Source organism: Brienomyrus brachyistius, chromosome 1, assembly GCF_023856365.1.
Source record: "Brienomyrus brachyistius isolate T26 chromosome 1, BBRACH_0.4, whole genome shotgun sequence".
Taxonomy (NCBI): Eukaryota; Metazoa; Chordata; class Actinopteri; order Osteoglossiformes; family Mormyridae; genus Brienomyrus; species Brienomyrus brachyistius.
Genome location: NC_064533.1, coordinates 14970497 through 14993303, shown reverse-complemented (window position 1 = coordinate 14993303; position 22807 = coordinate 14970497). Strand labels below are relative to the sequence as shown.

Below are 22807 nucleotides of genomic sequence, written 5' to 3'. Positions count from 1 at the left end.
TTGTGGGGACTCTCCATTCATTTCTATGGGGAGAACTCTAATCCCAGCATGAAGACCTTAACCCCTACCCAGCCCTAACCTTAACCATAAGTAACCAGACAAAATACGAGACTTTTAACTTTTTTAGTTTTTTGATTGCATTCACAGATTTTTGTGGTGACCAGAAAAATCGACCCCACAACATCAAAATAACAGGATTGTATTACATTGTCATGTAAACATAATGCACACACACACACACACACACCGAATCCTGTCCATTCGTTCAGTCAAAGCTGTGCTTCTTATGAGAACTGTTAGTTCTTACCCCACAGGAAAGATCATAAATTGAATCGTATCTCGTATATTTAATGTTGGAGATTATTTTTCTATTTAGAAATACACACTGATACTGACACACAGCAAAAGAAACTTGCAGCCCACTGTCTTCTGTGTTTATAATATACCACAGGACGAATATTTGACCCATAAGTATTTAAATGGTAATTTCAGTAGCTTTAACGCAATGGAAGACACTGTAGGGGAGCAGTATTGTTGACTTGAATGGAGGAAGGGGAGTTGTGTGGGGCTCAGTCTTGACTATTAATCATATTTTCCACAATACCACTTCCAATGTACCCCGGATAAAAGGCGTTGCATTTAGACTCGCGAAAAAAATAAGCGATGCATAATGATGTATAGAAAGCCTTTCATTATTTAGGCAATTAAAAAAGCTGTCACTACAGTAATGGAATTTAGTATACTTTATTTACCATGAACGATGATATTAAAACATGTGTAAACCATTCTAATAAACGGTAATGTATTTAATGTTACTATTAGGCACCAAGTCACACTGTGGAATTCAATACCCTCGGTGATACAATAAAGAACGGTAGCCAATGACACTGCTGTTCTAAATTCACGATTTTGAAACACACACAGCTACAAATTAAAAAGGAAAATGGAGTTTCTTGTAACTGATATTGGAAAAGCTCTTCATGCACTCGATCTACTACATGGAGCAGGCGGAAAAGAGAAAAGCATCCCGATGTTTTTTAAAGGAGCCGCGCGACCCGGATGCAGTTTCGCGCTTGTCCCGAGACTCCAGAACGAGGCCCGGCGCTCGCGGAGCTACGGCGTAACCCAGCAGGGCGAGTACGGGGGGAGAGAAACGGCTCTGCCGCTTTTGGTCAATATTTACAAACATTAATGTGGATTTTACTCGAACTGGGAAGTTCAAACCGCCACCCCGGAGTCCCTGACATGTTAAATCGTCCCCAAAGACTGGAATTGATCGTAATTAGAAGTTTGACGACTGTTATTTTGGCGCTCCGGGATAGAGGGTGAGGGAGAGAAAGTGAGACGGAGTTCGCTTTGGACTTCTCTCTCTTTTTCTGAGTAAGGAGAAGGGATTTAATAAGTGGCGAAAACGGGGCAAAAACACGGCTTCCACGGCCGTTTTTCCCTCGCGAGTTGACCACGCGCCTTTCCTACGACATTTTCCCCTCCGGTATGTATTCCAATAACTTTCATTCATTAACTGTATTAAAATCTCGATTTTGTGAATTGTCTCTTTCTCCCCCCCAGTTAAACGGTTGGCTAAGTGGGAGGTTTGTTGATATTAGCCTCAACTCCCAGGCGATCATTGTCGCTATTTGGACAATATTGTTAGCCGCTGCATAGTATTTCGGGATTGTTGTTTTTTTAAAGATGGGTTGATCTTAGACCCCCAGAGATTGTTATTGACTGCATATTTCACAACACGCTCTCCATAGTCCGCTAAATTAGCTAGCCGTTACGAGTGTGACGAAAATTTAGGTGGGCATTGATGTGGCTTACTGGTTACTATGGCGCACCAGTTAGGTTGGTAATTACACTTAGGGTAGGCACAACTGTTATGCAGTTGGTTAAAAGCAATTTTATGTTTTTGTAAAATTAGTGCATAACGTCCTGCTGGCAGTGTGCTACACACTTGGTGTATAGTTGGCTAACTGTTTTTCGGACTCAGCCCCCCATATTACAAACTTAGAGCTAATTTAAACAATGTTCATTCAAACTTTCATGTGGATTAATCTAGTTCGATAAAAAAAAACCCGTTAACTTGCGAGGGGGTGGGTAGGCTTCAGGAAAGTATTTTAGGAATTTCGGTACTAGTTTTGTGGGACTGCTATCAGTTTGAGGATCAGTCAGTCAGACCACCTTCGGGACTCTCCTTAATCCGTACCTGTCTTCTCCAGATGCTCTTTATAGTTGATCATTGGTACGTCAATCCGTGTTTATGTTAAATATTTCATTGTGTTGTATAGTACACCCTTCACGTTAAGACCCTATTGTTTTCAGTTCATACAAATTTATGTTAAATATTGTTTTACTACCGGTAACGTGTATGAGGCCATTGCCGAGGTTTGGAAAATGTGTTCTGGAGTGTTTTCCTTTAGCTGCCTATAAGACATGTACTCGGTGTCCATTTATCTCCTCCTAGATATGTGAGCACATATTGGGTAAGGTTGATATTTGCTGAACATTTTCGAAGTGTGATCTATGCATCTAACCAGGTTGTTTGGATTGGTTGTCTTTGTGGCATGACCTGGAGAGGTAGCTGAATCTTCATAGTCATTGTCAAACTTGTGTCCTTGAGGTTTGGGTGGCTTTGTATTCAGTAGCACTCACATATTTACTGTTATTGCATTAGAGATGTCATTAAAAAACATAATTGCTTTGATAATAACATGGCATTACTTTTTTGAGAGAAACTGCTCAGCATATTTGAATAGTACAGGCAATAAACTAATAAATGGGTCAGAAAAGCAGGAATCAGTGCTGCTTAATAGTACAAGTACTGTATATATGTTTAAAAATGAAAATCATTACTATTTTGATGCTGCATATATTTAGGTCCATCTTAACCAAAACAGTCAAAGTTATCAATCCATTTCATGTGATTTACAAAGCTAAGAAAGTAAGCATATAGAGGGAGAAGCTGGAATCTAGAAAACATGTAATTTCATTTTGTGTAATTGTTAGCTTCACAAGAACGGGTAGATCACGATGTCAGTCACATCCATAATGAGTAGTTTACTTTCACTCCTTTTCTTGATCCGCAAAAAGCGCCACTACATAGTCACACCTATAATTTATCCCCAATTTTTTTGACACATTACCTGCTTATCTCCACTGATAATAAAGTATTTATGCTCATTACCTAATTTAATGGTTATTTGTAGTCATAAATATAACTTTCTTGAACTCCGTGAAGTTTGCTGAGTTTTAGAGGAACATTAGCCACCTTCATCTCCCATGGCTTCCTTTGATCAGTAATGTAGCCTTGCTGACTTATAAATCAAATGATACTCCAGGTCACGAAGGCCATGGGCTTGGTGAAAGGAGTGAATTGTTTTAAACATTAACTGTAAATTGCAAGGTTGGGGTTTGCACACCCTTTCAGTAAATGGCATAAACAAGACCTGGCATGAATGAATGGGAACACGGCACATACATTTTTTTTGTTAATTTTACCATAGCATGTAATGGCATTTCAGTACCAGCAGTTTAGTAATGCAAAAGCACTGAAGAGGCAGTATTTTATTAGTTTTAGTTATTAAAAGTAAAATTGTATGATTACATAAGGCTTGAATGGAAGTTGTACATCGGAGGTCATGATGGAAACCTGATGTTTTTAAACACTGTCCATTTGCTTTGCACAAGAAACATACATCATGCTTCAGCAACCTTAAGGTGATGGCTTAGAAGTTTTTCTAACTGATGCTTTTGAAGCCAAGCTTCCAGCAATTTCCTATGCTGACATGCCTAACACTGTATAATTTTTAACTTCATACTAGCCTATTGACACCAAAATCTGGATGCTGTGAGGCTTGAAATGCTTGCCATTTTCTGGATGTAATATGTTCCCTGTAAAGAGCTTTCAGAGTAAAGGATAAGGGTACAACTAGCTAGTTGACACTGGCATCAAATTAAAGATATGCTTGTTGTTCTTCATAAGTTAGTTCTTTGCACTGTGGGATTATCTGGAATTTAATTAGCTGTGAAATCAATGCTGGAATTTGCTATCTATAATGTTTTTCTTTAGAAATGCCATGTGCTGAGATTCACTCTTATCTTTCATTCTTTTTGCTGTTTGTCATAGTCATCCACTTGTGTAAACCTGCTTCTCGTACCTTCAGCTCCATTACTCACCTCATTTTATGGGGGTTTGCTTAATTTTTATTGAATGTGGTAGTTTAATTGTATAGACTGGTTCTTAAGTCATTTATGCTTACATAAAATATAATCTCAATTGTGTATAATACACTGTACTTCGGTGCGTGATCAATTTGTTTATAGCTCTTTTGAGTATGCTAAGATACTTCTGAATGTTTTCAAATGGTTGGTCATTTATGTGGCTGATCAGTAAGATAAATCAGCAACACAAGGCTGAAATGGTTTGCCCTCATTATTGCTTTAGTGTGTTTTTTAATGGTTAGTGACCTGATGATGACTCTGTGAGTGTTCTCTGGGTGGCATTGCATTACATAACTAAATCTTCTGTTCTGATGTGAAAGTTGCCTTTTTACAGTAATTACAATATGTTAACAGCACTTTTCCTAACTTCCCGGCTGAGCAGCTGTGCTGATAGTTGCATGTCTTTCATTCCTGCTGATCATTTGCATTCCTATGTGTATTCACTTACAGGGATTGCTGCTTAGTTATGCGGCCATGTGCAGGCATGACATTACCTGTGAAGGGTGAATCACTCCTCATCACAGCTATGGCTCTGTGTCTCACCTAAGCATGAGTTTGATTTGTGTTTAAATCATGCATGTGCTTACAGTAGAGCACTTATATTTGCTTCGGCCATTATTCGAACATTTCAGTGCTGGGGTATCATAAGTACTTTCGTAATCCTTTTAAATTGTTTAACTGGCGTGTTGCTCAAATTCAGCGCCTGCCAATGCAAATTTCTTTTGTTGCTCATGCATTTTATGTATAGATATGATTGATTCTACTGCTACCCTCATTTGAGTTAATTATGAGCTGTTTTTATTTTTTAGGCTAAAAGTTGCAAAAAATGATGCATCTGTTTGGCTGTTTTGAATTCTTAGTTATTCCAAAAATTCTTTCTGGTTCTCTTGCCTGATTTCTGAGTCTTAATGATTTATTTAGTATGTAATTTTTTGAATCTTAAGTCTCCACTGTGTGGAAAAATGATTTTTCTTACTCTTCTCCAATTTACTCAGCTTTCAGACCTTGCATGGACTGCACATGCTACAGTGTTCTTAGCATTAATATAGGGTAGTATGGCTTGTTTTGCTTTTATACGTCTTCAATTAACATTTTTAAATTGTAGTGGCTTATGCTTCAACAGACTAGTAAATTCTCAGCTCTGTTGCACAAGGTAAGTCATTGTTGGGATGGAAGTTAGGAAAGCATTTTAATGAAGTCCTTTTAAAAGGTTTTCTAGCTGTCCTGAAGGTGTGCCTTTCCCCTTAAAACCAGAATTTGCAATTCTTTTGCCTGGTCCTGTTCTTCTGTTTGCTCTGTGACTCACAGCCCCTTTTACAGTTCTCGTAATCACTTGTTAACAACAACTGACGTGTCTTTGACGCCATACATGTCTCTTGATAGATAGGCTGCGATGGTTAAACGTATGTAGAATGATATCTGTATTTAAACCTGCCGCAGTAATGTGATTGATATACTAGGCAAATTTACCATGCTTATGTTTCACCTTTGTTGAGCATCTCTCATTGCTAGTATGCGCAAAACTATCAGACTTGTATTTAATTGTGCCATTTACAACTGAGGAATATCCAATTCATTATTGGTTTTGTTTTCATTTTTGATGCCCAGTTTTAATGTCATTGTGTTTTCAGTGGATCACCTGCTTCAGCACACTACTGGCCACTGGGATAGGGTAATGTTGGTGGAACCTTCATTAAGCAACCTAGTGAATATGTAGTAATGTTTGGTTACTGCTCTCCAAAGCAGGTCCATGTATATGGACATTTTTAATGAAACCTCCAGCTATGTGGGTACATGTTGTCACTTTTGCAGATTTCTGTAATATTTGTTGTCACTATTTACTTGTGTGTGTGTGCAGTGAATTCTGTAGCAATGTATGTGTAGTGTCCATCCAGGTCGAGGTTTTCTGTATCCTAGTTCCAGATTTAAGCATTGTGTACATTTTACTTATTTCTTGATAAATTCCGATATTGACAGATTATACATGTTGTATGAATCTGTGAAGTGGACCTAAACCTACAGGATGGATTAAACAGTCTAAATACATATTTAGGAAAATCCATCATCAGATGCTTGCTAATGTTTATAGCTAGTGATGTCACTGCTGCTGGTATATCAGTGTGGTCCTTTTCGTACAACGTTCATCACTTTCTTTACGTTTATTCTTTCTAATCCCTGGTTTTGTATTTCTGGTTAATTCCAGGCATGTAAAAACTGTTTACAGGGCTGAATTAACTTGAGTTTTACTTGTTTTTTGAGCATGTTAAATAGATGTTTTTGTACCCAATGGGGCCAACATTTCAGTTATTAAACTTAGAATAATAAACTGCATCTTTGTAGTTCTTTTACACTACAGTGTGATGAGACTAACTGGTATTTCTTCACTTAAATATTCAGGCGATTAAACTGCCAAAATAACTTAAATGCTGTATAATGTTTTCTTCATCTGCTAAGTATGCAACTATTTTTTTGGAGTTGCCTTTCAATTTCATGGAAGAACTTGCTTTGCTAAAAGACTGGAATTTGGTACTGTATGGTCATTGTGAATTTTATGTATACATTCTCTCAGAAAGAAAAAAATAATTGAATTTATTCATTGTGGAGCAGTTGTACCATTTCCAAAACAGTCTGCATAGAAATGACTGTTAACAGCTTAGCATGTTCTGTATGTAGTTAAGTCAGTTTGTGACCAGAAATGTCATATTAAAGCTGAATAAATGGCTCTGTGACTTCGAAGGACAGTACTTACAATAAAGAACAAAATGCCAATACCATTTCTTAGTACTGAAGTTCGATCTAGCTATGGATCTCCTTAAGCCACTGAATGTAATATGGGCTTGGTTATTTTTCTTTGTGACAAGATATGAGCAATTTTTTTAGCTTGGCTAACAAAGATGGACAGAGAGAAAACATTCAGCTTTCCATGATAGCAGAAAAAGCTATTTCTTCTCCTTAATTTGCCATTGATCTGCAATGTTTTAAATGTAATGTGATTTTTCTGAACAGATAATGTTTACACGCAAACACTGTCATTCAACGCACCTAGCCTTCGATTTGTGTTATGTCTCAGGCATCCAGTGTTTCCTGGTGTCATCTGTTTTCTTGTTAGCATGTAAGTGAACTGAATGGACTTTGACAGACTGCATCTTGGATGATATGAGCAGCACAGAAAACCAGGAAATGTCTGTGGCCTAAGACTAAACAAATGAGAGCAAATTGTGTGAATTTGCCTCCCTTCCCGTAGATACTTCTGCAGTGAGGGAATTTGGGTGGGTTTGTATTTAATTTAGGCAAAGCAGGTTTAGAGAAGCATTTCAGCTGGTAAAACCTGGGATTTCTTTCTCCTAATGTGACTGTGGGCTGGCAGTGTGCTCTTATCCTTTGGAAGGAATGCTCTTGGCTTGCAGAAAAAGCAGGAAAAGTGCAAATGCACTCATTTTCCCCCACATTTAATTTCCAGGATTATTAATTTATTTCTAAAAGCGTATTCTCTTTGAAGTTAATTTTCAGTTAACCCCTTCAGTTACAATTTCCCAGGTAGTGGCTCATACATCATTAAGCATGTGGCCTCCTCACTTACCAAACTGACATGCCAAGTATGCAAATGCTCCCTAGGCAGTTTTTTTGCCTGTTACATAAAAGTGTGCTGCAGCTCCAGTTCGCCACATTGAGCCAGCACGACTGCTAATGGATTCTCCCTGGTCAAGGGTGTTGTTGTCCGTTTGTGTTTGGCAGGCACTTGGGTGACAAAGGCTGCAGAAATTTCTAATGTGTCGCCAGTAGCTGTTCAATGCATGATGTCAGCTTGGGAAGTAGAAGCATTAATATAAAAAAAGAAAACCATGCAGCATTGCTTGTTTGGAAATGGTTATTGATGGGCTGGTCTGCAGTGGTGGAAAAACCATTCAGACCTCAGTGTTAATGACCACTTGCGATGATACTTTGAATGGTGGTAGGGTGTGATGATTCATTCAACAGTGATGTACCTAAGATAGCAGGAAGGATTTCACATGCCTAAATTCATGGGTTTAAGAATATAAGGTCACAATCAAATAATAATAACCATCAAAGTGGTTATTTTCCAATAGACAGTGTAGCTTAATACAATATCAAAATGGGGCTGCCACTCAGTTGGAATAGTAATTAAATTTGGAAGATATCACCTTTAGCAGGTCATCTAAACTGGTCCAAATGGGTACAGTTATAAAATGCTTTAAATAAAATCAGTTAAACAGAAATATTATTCTGTGTCATCGCAATTCAACAATGCGACACAAGGTTACTCCTAGTACTGTGGCTGGTGGATTTTTTTCCTCTCTTGTCCTTTGTCATATGTCAGTTGTGCATACAGCTTATACATACATCAGTATATTCAGTACATTTCAACAGTCAACTTTAAATGCATCAGTTGATTATTCCTGAAAATAAACTTAGCAAACAGCCTTTGGTGTATTTGTTTAGTTATGTTGTTCTAATAATAGTGTGTGGCTCTCAAAAGTCCCATGGAGGCTGGACTGAAAGCTGGTCATAGTTACTCATATCACAGATGTAATGGATGCTTCCTCATAGTAGGGGTGTATTCAGGCTAAAACAAATTCAGCTTCACCATCGTTCAGAGTGTTGGAATGCCAGTCGTACAAAATGTCAAAAATTGGACGAAGCCCAGGATCTGGAAAGAATGTGAGCTTTTATGTGTCAAACGATATTATGGTTTCCAAGTGAGGGGAGGATAAGTGCGACACTGTTTATGGGGCCATTTTTAACAGCCTGCTTTTATTGTTAGTCTGTGCTGAATGAAAATAGTGTCTCATACTCTGGCAATTAACATTTTGGAAGGCCAATGAGGGAGTTGTATTTCTGACCCTGTAGCCTTGGGAAAACATTATTATTCAGTCGGAATGAAATGGTTTAAAGAATTAAGAGCAATCTTTGTAACTTGTTCATGTGTTGAAATGCAACTTTTATGTAGTATTTTTAGTTAATGGTAAACAATGAGTAAAAGCTGTATATTCTTTTAAAGATTATTTTTCCCTCCAAAAATCTATCTATCTGTCTGTTGTGTGTGTGTTTGTGTGTGTGTATATATGTACTGAATATACTGCTGTAATGTTGCTGTGTCAATTTGTGGCTAGTTTTTACCTGATGTATTCCATCTACCAATGGTTGCCTTACACATTCCATTAAGTTACGCTGCACATTCTTTCAGACAAAGAGATCAAGTTGTTTTAGAGCTTCTTCCTCCACATGCTGTGTCTGTCCTGCCCTCAGTCTTGTGGTTTTTCTCTTAATCTGCCAAGGACCGCAATGACCTGCCCATGCCAACTGCTGGCAGAAAGCCAAATGTGATCGTTGGGGCATGGTGAGTGGGGGTGGGGCTGGGCATAACTGAATAGCTTGTTAGTCACTGGCGCATCTGACGCTCACATTAAACGCAGTGTGAGACCCAGAGGGACTCTCGCTGGGTGGTGAGCAAGTGATTGGGGAGGGGGGTTGTTGGGTAAGGGTTAAACAGGCAGCACTCTTGAGGACTTTTGTTCTAGTGTGGGTCTCTGCATTATTTAGGGTAGATGTGGGCCAGGGGCTGCAATTGGGGTTGTCTGGTGGGCTGAAATAGTCTAGCCTTGTGAGCCAATTGCAGCCTGGGCGTGACTGGGAATTCTGTGGTGATCTCGTTTGCTCTGCCCGCATTGAATGTACCTGGAGGTACATTGAAAGAAAAAACTAGAGGCATTAAATGAATTCTTTTCAGCAGATAGCTTTAAGCAGTTTTTTAAAAATGAATGTCATGCAGCCTCAGTTCTGTAGCAGCCATTAGGTCATGATACAGCTGCAGAAAGATTACATTTACCTGCTGATTGGAAAAGTGCCTTTGGGCTTCAGATCTGCTTGTAAATTTAGCTAAAATATTTTAAAAATTGACAATTGTTCAGTCATGCGTGTTTCAACATGAAATTATTACGCAGCAATAACAGTTTGGTAATTACTTTGTAATGCATTATTCGTCCAGTGTTGTTGATTTTGCTGTAAGCGTTGGAATTTGCTATGTAGTAACTTGCTGGGACATCCCTGTGGTTACTGCATTAGCTTTATGAGCATAGTAAACAACTGTCACTCCCCACTCCCAGAATAGCACTTTGTAATTCACATGCCAATTGAAATGGGGCTCTGTGAAGTGTTTTGTTGGATACTAAGTTGCCCATAATAATGACAGAAGAGTGAATCTTTCAATGTGCACTTGAAAATGTTAAGGACGTCACGGGGTGTACTGTGTTTGTTGGGGTCTGAGAGCATGGGACACACAGCAGGTCATTGTCTGGTGTTGCAGCAGCGTCGCTGCATATCTGTTTTCACTAAATTGGTAAATTATCCACCTGGCAGTTTTCTGTGTGCTTTTTTTCTTCTGGAGTTTGCAGTCAGTCAGGTAGCCATCTTTAATGTGCATCTGTAGTTTCAGCATCCAGAAGCAGAAAACATTCTGGCCAGTGCTGTGACTCAACTATGTATTTCACTGTGTTGTGTACTTAATTCCTGCTTTTTTTTCTGTGCGTGCGTGCGTGTGTGCGTGTGTGCTTGCTCTGCGCTTCCTTGGATAGGGTCCAGGCTCATTGTGATCCCGAATTGGACAAACCGTTCTGTAAAATGTGAGGATTTAATGTTTGAACCTAGCGAAGTGGAGAAATAAGAACAGAGCTATGATTATTCATCAAATCTATTTCGGAAGCAGTAGTTAAATATAATGGGGAGATCATAATCCAATTTTAATGTGTTATACAGTGTTATACCATGATAATATATATTTAAAATTGGTATCATATGAAGGTTGTGATTGCAGTCTTGGGGATATACTTTCTCTGACTCCATTAAATACAAGCAAATTTATTTATAAAGCATGTTTAAAAACAGTGCTGACCAAAGTGCTGTACATATAATTATAAAATGTATGAAACAAAACACTTTAATATCAATAAGCATCATAATATGTAAATTAAGATACATGCACTGTTTAGAAATGTTTTGAATACCTCTGCTAATCAGTTTAGAAAATGGTTTACTGTTACCAAAACTCAAATTCTGTACTGTACAACTTGGCTTAAGCAGTCCATTCTGCATCATTTCATAATCCTGGAATATATGGTTAGGTCAGAGATGATGTGTGATGAGGTTTAATTTTACAGTCTTGGTTGAAATGAAGTAGAAATTTATTATGCAGCATGCAATATATTAATTCTATTTCCTTTCAGAAAATAATCTGGTTTAACATGATTACCAGTTAAGTGGTGCATGCCATAAACTTGTCTTAACAAGGCCTGAAACCTTTTAAACAGGCAGTGTGTAGGTCAAGCTGTCAGTTTCCTTGTATGAGAGAGTATTTTTTTTAGCTTGGTTATTTGTAAAATTATTCATGTGAAAGTCTTGCGCTCTGTTCCAATTATTTTGTTAAGTAGCAGTGTTTGATCAGCTAGGCCGTGCACAAGAACCTGGAATTCTGAAGGAAAGATGGCACTTTTGCACTGTAATCAATGTTCAAATCTTTATTCACCCATCTATTTTCCATACCCTCTAGCCCTGTGAAATGCTTTTACAGAGCATTTTTAATGAAATTCTAGCATAGCATAGGAATCTTCTGTCTGGTGGTGACAAGCTGCATGTCTGTGGGGAGGGAGGAGCTTTGTGGGATGGGTAGCACTAGGATGCCTGATGTCCAAGGCTTTGAAAACCACAGCTCTCCAGCAGTGCTGCAGGCGGGTGTGATGATCACCACAGGCAGGGAACGCTCATGCTGACAAAACTGTTGATACGTGACACTTCAAGTCCAGTTCTTGCCAAGTGGAGAATTTAGACCAAGGGAGATGGTCTGAGGAGTAGGGAAAATGGATTAGAGCACTGACTTAAGCATGTAGTGTGATTCCAGCAGTCTTGTATTAAGCAAAATGGGCCCTGGTTTACAGTGAAAAGGGCCTTAAGAGCACAGCTAGTTTCAGGTTGTGGCAGATCTCTTGTGTTATATTATCTATGTTAGCCCATCCCGGACCCCTACGGCTGACTTGCTTCATTCTGCTGCCAGAGCTGGGGTCTGGATTACTCCTTCATCCCCCTGTCCAACAGAGTAGCGGACGCCACAATTACAACACCCACAGGGAATGAGGAAAGGCTGGGTGTGCCTGCGTGTGGCCGATGGGGGCGTAGGCTTAAGTAGTGTTATTTTTTCTCTCTCTCTCTTTTTGCTGCATCATTGAGTTGCCCAATCAGTAGTTTTTTCCATAAGAAATGGATTTGGGGCCCTAAAATTCACTCACTCACTCATCCTTTGTTAACATTTTAGCACTAAGGTTTTGCGGATTTAGAAGAATTTGAGAAAAGTAATTGAGGTAAACTGACAAGCTTTCAGTAGAACTTGCAATTTGCTTTGCGTGTTGAAGCTCCCCTTTGCACTAGTTCAAACTGCATCTCATCTGAGCAATTCTCTCTCTGGGTTGCTTAATCTTGAGTAGACATCACTCCCCCCACTTTTTCCCCTCCACCATCATGGATTGGACAAATGACTTTGATTAAACCTGGTGAGCATGATGGTGGTCACTAGTAGTCTTGAGTGTCCACTGTGGTTCTCATTCTCTCTAAAAGGCACCCTTGCAGCACTGTTTAGGAGATTGCCTTCGTCTGGAAGTCTAAGGTGTTATTTTAGGCTTATTCTGCTCTCATTGATGCTACTGTCCTGTAGGGATTCTTTGAAGAAGGGAACTGCATGGTTATGCGTCCATCTGGCCCTGTTGAGATTGCTTCCAAATTTACTAATCCACTTGATCACAGTATGCACAGGTTTTTTTTTCTTCAAAAAAGTGTATTTCTGGTCTTGTGTTGTCAGAGTTAACTAAAGTGACTTGTAGAAGTTTTTAAAGCTGTTATATACAACTGAAAAATTTCTGCAACTTGAATCCATCTTTAATCATCCCAGTCACTACTGCTCTGCGCTTAATGTGTAAATCTTTTTCGGACTTGCTTTTCTTTTATTTGTTACATTTTTACTCTTCATGCTTCCCTGCACCCATCCACAAGTTCTAAAGGATTTGAAGCCAGTAAGATGAAACGGATGCAAAAACTTATCAGTCATGTGAGAATTGCAGTAATCATGTATGTATTGGTTTGTGTACATCCCATTGATGAGCCAAAAAGAGCTTCCCCCACATTTTGGCAGTACGAATGAAATCTTTTTTTTTCAGAATTTTTTGAACACCCTCTGTGCTTACAAAGGTTTGTGGTGGTGGTTCTGGGTCTGTTTCCTTTCTCTGTAATAAGTAGTCATGTCCGATGTAAACATTCAGCTTGCACTTTGCTTGTGTAGGGAGTGTTCCCAGACTGAGTCAATACTTAAATGAGAGATCAGCCATAATGCACTGTACCATCCAAAGGGGCTCAACATGAGTCCCATATGTAAATGCATTTGCCCAGCAGAGTTGAAGGGCTATGACCTAGTGCCTTTGTCTTTTGGTGTATAATGTGTAACCCCTAGTCCAGGGCAGGTGTTACCCCATTTTATAATACTTTCTTGTATTTAGGTGGGATAATAAGTGGCCTTTCAGAAATGTTGTTTTTATTGCTTTGCCCTGAAGTTCAAGGGTAGCTAGATGGCATTAGATTGATGAACAGCATCTTTTGTTCACTGGAACATTGTAGCTCCACTGGTGTTAGCTAGTTGAATGGAAACATTTTATAAGCTTAAATTATTATGCTGATCCTGATAAAGCCCCTGTGTTTAATACCACAAGAGCTGTGTTTTCCTTTGCATGTCTGGGACCACTTTGTCCTCCTTGTCATATCCATTAGTATCTTGTTACAACATTAAAATAAAGACTATTTTCTATATGGCAATTATAGAAATTAACATGATAGCTTTAAAAGAAAGCAGCGTGTTTTAAAAGCCCTGGACCGCCACCTCCATAAATGCATGGATTGTTGTAGATGCAGTGAGAATGAGCTGCCAGTCTCGCTCCTGTCACCTCCCACTCACCTCTCTCTTATTCACTCTCTCTCTATCCACACAGCAAGCATAGATGAATCCCCAGCACCTATCTTTCTTTCCAAGTGAAGAGGAGCCGTAGTGGCTTCTCGACCCGTCTTTAAGGGTACTAAGTGTGCACTGTCTCTTACAAACTGGTGCAGGTTTTCTATAGTATGTGTGGGTGGTTTTAACATTTATAATATTCACGTTGTGTTTTAATTGTTTGAGGTTTGGAATATGCGTGGATTGCAAATATATATTTAGTCTGTTGCGCTAGTTATCAGTGACACTTCCTGAAAATCCTGCTTATTAGCTTGTTTGGCAAATATTGGCGCACAGAGAGTTAAGCCATGCATACCCCCCCCCCCACTGTTCGCGGGCAGCGGCGTCCCCCTTGGCGCATCCCGTGAGGCGACCGCGGCCCCCACGACCGCCCCTGAGTGAAATGGTGTGGGAGTTAAAGTAAACTCTCTGCCCCGTTTGAAGTAAGACAAAAGTTCAGACGCTAGCTGGGGCCGCTTTCAAAAAGACCAGCTGGCCATAATAGGAGTGCGAGGTTGCCTGGGCAACGGGGGCTGTCTGAGGAAGAATGCCGGCAAGAGGGCAAGGGGAGAAGAGGAATTTCAGTGTGATCACACACTCGCAGACCATTAGTGGGCCATGTGTGTCTGTGTGCATGTCTTCCTTGTAATTTTATCAATAGAGACATGCATGTTTAGCCACTTTTGTAGAATATAATTAGTAGCTTGAGCACCTACCAGCTGAAAATAAATTTATTTAATGTTCGGAATATGTATATGCATTACACTGCACATATAGTTATTACACAATAGAATCCTGAATACCCAGGGGTAGAGGGTGGGGATCTAGTAGCATTTATCCTATGGCTGCCAGTGGTGAGCAGCTTCATTAGGTCAGTCCTGTGCAGTGAGCCTCTTGTGCTGCTGTACTGGCCAGTTGGCAGACTGAGAAGAGAGGAGGAGTCAACAGGTGTGAAGGAGAAGCATGCACTTGCAAGAAATAACTGTTGTGGTGCTGAATGTAGATGTGGAACTGTAAATGTGGGGGTAAAAGAGACTGTTTCACTTTAGCATATTTATGCAAAATATACTTTTTAAATTCTCCTGCTAAAAGTCACAAACTCTCAATTTGAAATCGAATTAACTGCAGTCCATGTTGTCCTGAATTTATTCATTAGAATTAATCCCATTTCTTTGCTAGCTGAGTTGAATAGTGGATGAATGGAGAGGAGACAGCTCTTCTGTTTCAGTCCAAATAGGCCTCAAAGTTAATGGCCCCATTTATTTCAAATTGCGCCAGTGTGACCCGTTTCTTCATTATTAAATGGCATATCGGTCCCCTCCTGGTATCAGAGGCATCTGGCTCTAGTGGGCTTGTGGTTCTTTGGTTGTTTTTAGCAGCTGGGAGGCCAAGTTTATTTGTTCATCAGCTCTGTAGATGTACTTTGTTTTTTAATCTTTTCATATGGCACTCTAATCAATATATCAGATTTTTTCCCCTCATCATTGCACTATAAAAAGCAATCAGTCAAATTCTTGTTGCCTTAGTGTTTGGGTGATGCATACTAGATTTTATCATCGGTTGACTGAATCAAAAGCCAAAGAAGCATATAAATGTGTTCCACGGCAGAGTTATGTGAATTGACTTTAAATTTATAAATGCACTGTTTTCTGTCCATTCCTAGTACTCACATTCACTCATTTACAGCCTTTGACTCTGATGCTCTGATTTGACATGCTCTGAGTTGCATAGCACATACTAATACTGTACTTGAAGAGTTCTTTCAAAGGAGCTATATTGGACTGTGTTGGCTTCTCAGGGCTTGACTCCTATTAATGTTTTATAAGTAGCTAAGGTATACTTTCATGTGAACTAAGAACTTTATTCAGCTTGCTCATGTTTTTGTACTGGTAAACCCTTGGATGAGGCTTCTGTAGAAATTAAGCGCCTCGTTGAAATATTCTGTAAACAGCAGAAACTTTTTGCATGTGGGGACAGCTTAACCAGACTGATTTTAGCCATTCAAATAAAAGAAATGTTACTTCGCAGTAATCAGTGTTAATTCAGAGTATTTGCTCTTCACCTGTTTTGGGCTGTCGGCCCCAGCGGTACTTTTTAAATAAGCAAAATGATTTTGTGAAGAAGTTTTTTCATTGACTTGCAGTGACACGAGATTAGTGACCCAGTATGCAAATGGAGGTACTGAATATTGACTTGGTTCTTCACAAGAGATGAGAGGAGTAAATGCTGGGGGAGTTTGGTGTTAAAGTAAGGTTACATCTACATTTATATATGTTTTTTGTAGCACAGTACTGCATGTTGAACTTCATAACCAAGTGATTCCCCACCCCTCCTCTTGTGATGCTTCTTCTCTCCACATAACCTCACCTGATTTCCTATGCATACTAATTGCTGTTACCAATTTGAAGACTTTGCTGTACGACTCAGAAAGTAATCATCAACTTTTGCCTATTAGGTTGCACATTAGGTTTATTCTCCAACACTGCAAGTTTTTGTTTGGATTTTCTGTTCATGTTTCCTCCAGTTAGTGTGGTGTCCTTCCACAGCCCAAAGATATGATTTATGTTAATTTGACTAATTTGCATTTTGAAAGTAGCTGTCTGGGACTCACCCCACCCCCCATTCGGTTAACTATTTGCTGATGTACCCATAATGCAGATGACCTCTGCATGGTTTCTGCTGATGCTGGGGTATTTATGCTTGTCCCTTTGTGTTGCTGTTAGCCTGTTGGCCTGCCTGTCACTGAAAATAAGAGGGTTATTAATGAAACCATCCACGGCAAAGCCTTCAGATTCCTGCATGGGTCAATGACTTTGCAGTGGTTGACAGTTCAAACTGGACAATTTTAACTCTCTTGCAGCAACCACATATGCTCCAAGGAGCATCTTTTCTTTGAAAGCAGTTTTAAGTGGTATTTGTTTTGGTGTATAAGAAGCTTATCTATGATAGCACTAAGTTCATATCTTTTCTGATTGGTAGATTAAATTTATAACTCTGCCTCTACTTATCCCCATTGGCGCATCACCTGGATTATCAGGACTAGCTGTCTTCTAGGGGCAAGTTTTCTTTTAAATGACTGCCTTGATCTTATTGACTTTGTCTTGAGGACTTAAGAAGCTCAGTGGTTTCGATGTGTCCTGAGTGATACTTTTTCTTTGCAGGGCCTGCAGATAATTACTCAGGCACCTAGGAGAACACACATCCCGCAAATTATGGAATCCCTTTCATATCTGCCCAAGTAGGTGTCTCTGCACAGCTCGTGTTCCCTGCATCCGTCTTAAGCGGTTGCTGCCGGCTGTTTGGCAATTGACACTGAGCACAGGGGCGAGCAGGGACATTCAGCAGTGCTTTATTCCAGACGTGGCTCATATCACTTCATCATGAAAGTGACTAAGAATCAATTTCAGGGAGGGCATACTTTTTACCTGGGGCCTCATTCATACAATTTAGGCTGATTTCATGCTTAATTGGATCCTAAAATGATTTATAAAACATTGCATATCGGGCAGTAAATGTCTTCTTATGGCTTTGTTTTGAAGTTCATTTTGCATTATCTGGCCAATAAAACTTGGTTGTATTTATTCACTGCACCTACTAAAAATTAGCTGTTTTAGTCTCTGTATGTTGTGCTCTCTGTCATCTCTCAACTTTTTCCTAAGGTAAGCTGTGCAGTTAAGGGGGAACATTTGTTCATGTAAAGATGAGTAAACATTCCCATTAATTTCAGATGTCTTTAATGGAATCTTATATCTAAGTTGTGTCCTTTTCATGTGAATGCTTGCTATATATCCCTCGTTTGTATAATGTCTTGGACAAAGGTATGTGCCAAATGTTAAAATGCAAAGTTGGAATGAAATTTATTACATCAAGTAGGTTTTATCCCAATTTTATATATTTTTCATGGAGGCCCCTGTTCTGAATAACTATGTAGAAATTTCAGCAAATTTTGAGATCATTTCCAGCTGAAATTGTTTCTATATGCCATAACATACAAATAGGTATTCTCCCCTCTGCTGGTTTGATAAGACTTTTTCTTCCTTACCAAAGCTATGGATTCTTAGCCCTGCTCCCTTGCCTCCGGTAGTGTTTTGTCCCATTTACAGTCTGCTTTGGAACAATGGCAGTAATTGGGCTAGCGGGATGCTTAATGTTAACGTGGGCACAGTGTGTGAGAGCCTTCTCCAGCACAGTCAGGGCTCCTTTCAGATGTTGTCTCACTAGCTGTGCCTCTTAACCTCATTTCTGCTGAGTTGTGTTCCCTGATTAGAATATTGCCAACATAGGGCATGTGTTTTAAGTATAAAACCAATACCTAGAAAATCCCAAATACAAATCCTATTTTCCCATCATAGTATGGTGTGCTGTTTATGATATTCTCTAATGAAGCTGTAGTTGGGTGTCAATTAGAGATGCACTGATCTACTGGTCAAGGACTGATACCAAAGTGGTCCTTTTTATGCATGTGCCACCTGCCATGTACACAGTGGGACAGGCCTCATACCTACGTGCTGATATGTCTTTACTGTGGAAGTTCTCCACTGTGAGAGAAGATAACACAAAGCTTGCAATTTGTAATATAGCGGAAACCGCTTATAGTGATAAAAGTCTCTCTGGGCGAAATTGATCAGTATATGCGGATGATCATTATAACCATTTTTCCCCTTTTTCTTTGTCTCAGGCAGATTACCGTCTAATTGACATTATATTTATTACATGCATATAAAGTAATAAAATGGACAGCATTGCTATTTACTGAACTTTGACTCTAAAAATACAACACAGCTGTTTCAAATGCTTTTCAAATTACAGTATTCTACAAATTAAATTACTGAACTGTGTATAATTCAAATACGCTATAATACAATATATTACTGTACATAAAATACAGATTATTGTAGTTTCACTGCTGCCTGTGTCTAGTTTTTGGCAGTTTATCATAAGCTTTGATGAGTCTATATTTTTCTTTGAGAGAAAACATGACAGGAAAAGGTAATTTTTCTGTGCATTCAGCATTAGCCTAGGTAGTCAGATGCAGATGGGTTACCACAAGGCAAAGTAGGGCTATCAAAGTAAAGCTAACTTTTCGCTTCTTTTCTCCATATCTTGTCATGTACAAAGCCCCAAAAGGAACAGTGTAAGCAGACTACTTTATTACTATAAGCAAATTATTTTATACAGTATATGTAAAGGATTGATTCTGTCCCACGATTTTTGATCGATATAAGTGGTTGTTCACTATAACCATGATCACTAAGCAGTTTCCACTCTAAATGTAAAGTAAAACATAGAGAAAACATCATGAAAACATGGTGAAACATCAGAGGTAAACTTTAAACTGATTTTAGCATACACTCACCGGCCACTTTATTAGGTACACCTTGCTAGTACTGCGTTGGACCCCCTTTTGCCTTCAGAACTGCCTTAATCCTTAATGGCATAGATTCAACAAGGTACTGGAAACATTTCTCAGAGATTTTGGTCCATATTGACATGATAGCATCACGCAGTTGCTGCAAATTTGTCGGCTGCACATCCATGATGCGAATCCCCCGTTCTACCACATCCCAAAGGTGCTCTATTGGATTGAGATCTGGTGACTGTGGAGGCCATTTGAGTACAGTGAACTCATTGTCATGTTCAAGAAACCAGCCTGAGATGATTCGAGCTTTATGACATGGTGCATTATCCTGCTGGAAGTAGCCATGAGAAAATGGGTACACTCTGGTCATAAAGGGATGGACATGGTCAGCAACAATACTCAGGTAGGCTGTGGTGTTGCAACGATGATCAATTAGTACTAAGGGGCCCAAAGTGTGCCAAGAAAATGTCCCTCGCAACATTACACCACCACCAACAGCCTGAACCGTTGATACAAGGCAGGATGGATCCATGCTTTCATGTTGTTGACGCCAAATTCCATCCCTACCATCCGAATGTCGCAGCAGAAATCGAGACTCATCAGACCAGGCAACATTTTTCCAATCTTCTATTGTCCAATTTCGGTAAGCCTGTGCGAATTGTAGCCCCAGTTTCCTGTTCTTTGCTGACAGAAGTGTCAGCCGGTGTGGTCTTCTGCTGCTGTAGCCCATCTGCCTCAAGGTTCGATGTGTTGTGCGTTCGGAGATGCTCTTCTGCATACCTTGGTTGTAACGAGTGGTTATTTGATTTACTGTTGCCTTTCTATCAGCTCGAACCACTCTGGCCATTCTCCTCTGACCTCTGGCATCAACAAGGCATTTTTGCCCACAGAACTGCCGCTCACTGGATGTTTTCCCTTTTTCGGACCATTCTCTGTAAACCCTAGAGATGGTTGTGCGTGACAATCCCAGAAGATCAGCAGTTTCCGCAACATACTTGATGATTTACATCTTGTTTTTTTAGGATATTTTACTGAAAACTGACATGTATATTTTTTTTCTGTAACAAAGAAGTGCTATAAATTGTGTAAATACAATTACAAACTAATTATCATTTTCTAATAATTAAATAAACACATATTGCGGTGATGAGAATGGTGTTTCGGAGATTAAATTCAATGTTTCGGAAATGAGATTTAGTGCTGCATATTCATAGTTTAGCAAGGATTCTGCGCTTAGCTGACATATTTAACAGAATACCACAATTTAAAGAATATATTTATTTTATGAAAAAGTTCATACAATCATTTGTCCATAAAATTATAGCACTAACAACCTTTTGTGAAGCATTTCCAGGCTGCCAGTTCACCATGTTCTTCAACCTTTGAGCCTGGAGTCTTTTCATTTTTCTGTTCAGATTATGTAGTTCTTTAGTCTTTTCCTTTAGGTTTTCCTCTGTATACTTCAGTTTGGCTATCAATTTACTTATAAGTTTTGATGTCCGCGCTTTTTTTTTTTTTTTTTTTTTTTTTTTTTTTTTTTTTTAAATTGCTGGATATATTCTCTTGGGGATGGATATACTACTGGCCCTGTCAGGTCTATCCTTTCATCTGCTGGTGACTGGAGTTCTTCATGGCAATTTTCTGGCTCATTTAGTGAGGACGCTGGACTCAAATCGAGAAGAGGTTGTACAGTAATCCCTCGTGCATTCACGCTTTGTGATTCGCGAATTCACAGATCCACAAAAATTTCATTGGAACCGAACTTATTTGCATCTGCGCTCTTTTCACACATCTGGGAAATCCATGAAAACCCTACAGAAGTGTTTATGTTTAATTTTCGTAGTAATTTATAAGTTAGTATTAGTATACTATACTGTAAATGTGCTAGTGTGACAAATATTGTTAGACGATACTGTACTCCATTTTGTACTCCAAGCTAACTTTTAAATGAGAGTAAAGTGTTTTGGCGAGCATATTTAGGGTTTATACTAGAAATAAGCACGTTACCATTTTTAGTACTTCTACCAAACATCCACGAATCCTCCTCATTCACGGCAGGTTCTGGAACGTAACCTCGTGAATGTCCGAGATCTTACTGTACTTGTTTTTTCTTTTGATAATATTTAGCAGAATTTTTCCTCCATTCCAGTTTCTTTTTCTCATGCTGTCTTTTAGTTAGATCCTGAACTGTCTTTATTTTACCTCCTTTATTCTCCTTGTTTTTGATACCTGAAAATGGAAAAAAAGAATTGAAGGTAAAATGCATTTTTTACTATCTCCATGTTTGAAACGTGTATGTGTGTGTATGTATGTGTGTGTATGTATATGTGTATGTATATATGTATGAATGTATATACAACATATGTATATACAACATATGTATATATAACATTTCAAAAAAATATATACGCCTTCAATTGTTGCGGTGAGTGATAATACTGTTGCGGAGTATGAGTGATATTACATTTTTTTTTCCTCTGTGGAGGCACCATGAGGCCTAGCTAAACTTTCACTGACTATTATTTACCTCATTAAGGTCTAAATATAAACTATCAAAAAAAAAATTAATTGAATTTTTTAAAATGTTAACTTATCAGGTCTCATATATCAGTAATGAGAAACAAAAAGTCGTGTAGGCACTCTGATGAGCAAACTTTTAATTTTTTTCTGGAGAGATAAAAAATGAGTGTCTTACCTGATACCCATCTTGAGTGTCACAGCAAGTAGTGTCCCTCCTTCAAAATTCCTTGATTGTGTAAGTTCCTTGTGAACTTATACAATGATTGAAATTTTTTGTGGTGTATGAGAAAATTCATCTTGGACAAATTTCTTTTCCCTAATATTTTCACTTCTTTTATTGATGAATGCCAAATACCACATGTTTATTTACTGTAACTGTTAGTACTTTTACTTGCACTGAAGCTTTTTCCTTTTTATTTATTTTAAACATTAAAATTTGTATTTCAAAGGACCCACATAAAATATATTTATGATGTTCACTTTAAAACATATGCAAGATAGCCCATGATAAGATGTTTATAACAGTATCCTTCTCATTTTGATAGCATGTACTTTTTCATCAAAATGCTTCATGCCACCTCCTAAATCTGATTTCGCGAGAATCACCCATTGATGTAAGAATTGTATATACATAACATGCGATGTTGCTATTAATATTACCCTGCACC

The 22807-nt window shown here is 38.8% G+C and overlaps 1 protein-coding gene across 2 annotated transcripts in view; it reads left to right on the top strand.

The window, feature by feature from the left end:
- Positions 1 to 1065: 1065 nt before the first annotated feature.
- frs2a (fibroblast growth factor receptor substrate 2a) overlaps positions 1066 to 22807 on the top strand; it is a 38185-nt gene continuing 16443 nt past the window's right edge. Inside the window, exons 1-2 of one of the 2 annotated variants that reach the window (XM_049014411.1) lie at positions 1066 to 1492; positions 17422 to 17498. The gene's annotated coding sequence lies outside the window, so the exon portion shown is untranslated. The remainder of the gene's footprint in view (positions 1493 to 17421; positions 17499 to 22807) is intronic. The other variant, XM_049014404.1, reaches the window with a different exon arrangement.